The sequence below is a fragment of the Branchiostoma floridae genome, chromosome 2 (genome assembly GCF_000003815.2).
Source record: "Branchiostoma floridae strain S238N-H82 chromosome 2, Bfl_VNyyK, whole genome shotgun sequence".
NCBI lineage: Eukaryota > Metazoa > Chordata > Leptocardii > Amphioxiformes > Branchiostomatidae > Branchiostoma > Branchiostoma floridae.
The window spans coordinates 6182066-6185106 of NC_049980.1; the positions used below are offsets into that span (position 1 = coordinate 6182066).

Genomic DNA, 3041 nt, shown 5'->3' on the forward strand with positions numbered 1-3041 from the left:
GCTGTTAGACATTTAGCTTTATATTCAAAGGGAGGCTCTTCTTTGTTCTGTGTGTAAATAATTGAAAATACAATAAATAAAAAATAAAAAATTCCTCCCATTTGTCTGTGTGGATTGTCTGGGAAAGTTGTCTAGCCGCTTAATTACACAAAAAATTACCGCATCACCCCATACTAACAGATAAAAACGCGGATGAAATGGCATTTACTTGTATTCAAGCGCGCCACATATCAAAGAACGCAAGAAATAAATATGTTCAAAATATCTACTACATTGTAGTTTCTTTCAGAATATTAGTATTTTCCTTGCTAACTTGGTTGCTTTCTAGTACTATAGCTCAAAATATGTTTGAAAGTTCCGCGGATGAATACATGTAGTGTGATGTGGTGAGAAAAAATATTAAGAAGACCGGTCCGGCTGTGTACAGACTATTTCCCGACCCGTCTACAAAAGGTAAGCACATTTTCGCTACGTAACATAGTTCTGCATTTTTTTTTCCAAAATTGTTTTAATTCTGTTCAGTTCAGACATCTTTTAGACGTCTTAAATATTCTTGAAGTATGCCATCCCTGTTTGCAGGCACCTGAGTAGTATCTATACTACATTTAAGTTTTAATATTTTCTTGCCCTGTCGGCCATGCGTTCTTGCAGTGTACGTTCTAGACTACTTTCAGTTATAACTGCAGTAAATGTTAACAGTATTTCCAAGCTAAGCATATGTGGATTTCTAGTCTGTTTCGTGTACAGTTAGGGGTGTTCTGTATCTTTAAGTAAGTGGAAGTGGGTCGACAACGTTTCGTAGGAAGTAGTTAGTATTACCGTGTCCATTAAAGTGAAACGGAGCATAAGTTATGCCCCGTTTCTTTTTAATGGACACGGTATTACTACAACTACCTACGAGTATCATAGGCGTTATATAATTAAGTTACAATTATAGAATTCTATCATAGTTAGGCATTTCTAAACATTTTATTAGAATTCTGTCCATTGGGTACGATTTCCTTTCCAGTATAACTTATAGCATACTCAGGAAAGTCGAAAGCACAGGCACGTATTTGCAAGGAGGTCATACTCAACTTTAGGCTCCCCGTAAACTGGAATATACGCACAAAGGTAACCGACACATACATTCACTACTGTAAGATACGCGTTACGTACGTTTAGTAGTGGGGCATACAAAACCTGCCACATACAAAAGCATGTAACTCCACTTTCCATAAAACTCTACTGGTCATTTCGGCCAATATGAAATGAAGTGGGTTTATCAACTTTCCTCATTAATCATGCAAATTAGCTGTTGATTTGCATTATTAGTATTTCATTGTGTACATTGTTAGTTGGCCTATCTACATACCTAAAATCATGACGATCCATCTACACGTTCTCGAGTTATTCTCGTCCAACGTTTGAAAGGAAATCGGCGGCTGCAGTTCCAAACAAGCCGCTAGGGGGTCCAAACTTGCAGCACTTACTCTGTTCCAAGGGCTATCTACCACTCAAAAATCACAACCACAGCATGTCCAGAACTCGAGATATTAAAAAAAATGAGGTTCTGCTGCAGAACCTTAGCAAGCCGCTAGGGGGTCCACTATCGAACTTGACCTTCGTTTTCCCGACCCCTACCTACCTACCAAATATCATCAGAATCTATCTAAGGCTTCTCGAATTATGATGTTAACACACACATAATGGCAGTCGTTAAGAACAGATTTTAGTATGATCAATCCTACATTCTGAGTGGTTCAGGTAATTTCCAATGTTACCTGCACCTGTGCAGAAAAAGGTATTTCGAGCCCTGCATTACTCTGCAAACAAAATTACACCAGAAAACGCTTTTGCAAATTATTAAAACCAATTTGAACATGTACATGTGCCTAAGATTGTGTCCTATGCTTGTGTAAAAGGAACTTTCCTGGAAAAATGGTTTCATGCGCTTTAGTTGCTTTAGCTTTAATGATTTGCCAGTTTGCAAAAGTTTACGTCTTTTGCATTGAAACATGACCAGAGCTGAGGTCTGCACTTAATACTAGCATACACTGTATTTCAAAGCACCAGGCAGTGCCACACGCCTTTCTGTTCTGTCCCTCCATACCAGTGGCCATACATTCTGTGCTTTCATGCGGTCTATGTGCTGTTGAACGCATCAAAAAAGTTGAACTTGTAATATGCTTGGTTGTGTCCCACTCTCTGGGCTAAAACCACAGCTTGCCATCAGCTCCCCTAACGTGCTGCATCTCCTGGACCATTTGTACAGCATCAGCTTTCTGGCCAAACATAGTCTCCCCCATGTTAGTGAGTGGGGCCGCGTAGCACAGTGGTAGTGTATTCGGCCCGTGACCGAGAGGTCGCCGGTTCGAATCCGCCTGCCGTGTTGCCAGTCTTGTGCCCTTGGGAAAGGCACTTTACACGACTTTCCTCACTTTACTCAAGTGAAAAATGAGTCGTCCCTCGGGTAGGACGTTAAATGGAGGTCCCGTGTATGGGGAGAGCCATACCCCATGCACGTTAAAGAACCCCCACACGTGCGATGGTGCGGTGTGCGTTGGTGCAAATCCTTCCGTCGGGAGTTGGTGATTCACTACAAATCACCCGGATGGAGGCCTGGCGAACCTCTGTCTTGTATCAGCCACATGGTGAATTACATCATTCACCCGGACGGGAGACCTGGCGCATCCCCGTCTTGTAATTAGCCATACGAAAGGGTATGTCACCCCGTAAGGGGCGGTATAACCCCGTCGTGTAAACATGTGCGAACATGTTTGATCACGTCGACCGATGATGATGATGTTAGTGAGATTACTAATACATATATATGTCTTCATCTTGTCTGACATCCGTTGGCTGCCTTTGACAGTCGGGACTGCCCAGCCCTCAATGACAACTTTGTGACTGTGCGAATAAGCCAGGACCACGAGCTATAATCCAGTCGCAGTTTGTGTATGGCTGACAGAGTTTCTAAATCATGCGTCCTTGGCAAACACCAAAAGCTATCCAGGCTATTGTAATATCTTTATCAGTTTCAGACAGGCATTCACATGACT

The 3041-nt window shown here is 42.0% G+C and overlaps 1 protein-coding gene across 1 annotated transcript in view; it reads left to right on the top strand.

The window, feature by feature from the left end:
* The first annotated feature begins 377 nt into the window (after positions 1 to 377).
* The window catches only part of LOC118410211 (probable thiopurine S-methyltransferase), a 19852-nt gene continuing 17188 nt past the window's right edge, over positions 378 to 3041 (top strand). Inside the window, exon 1 of the mRNA XM_035811769.1 lies at positions 378 to 453. The gene's annotated coding sequence lies outside the window, so the exon portion shown is untranslated. The remainder of the gene's footprint in view (positions 454 to 3041) is intronic.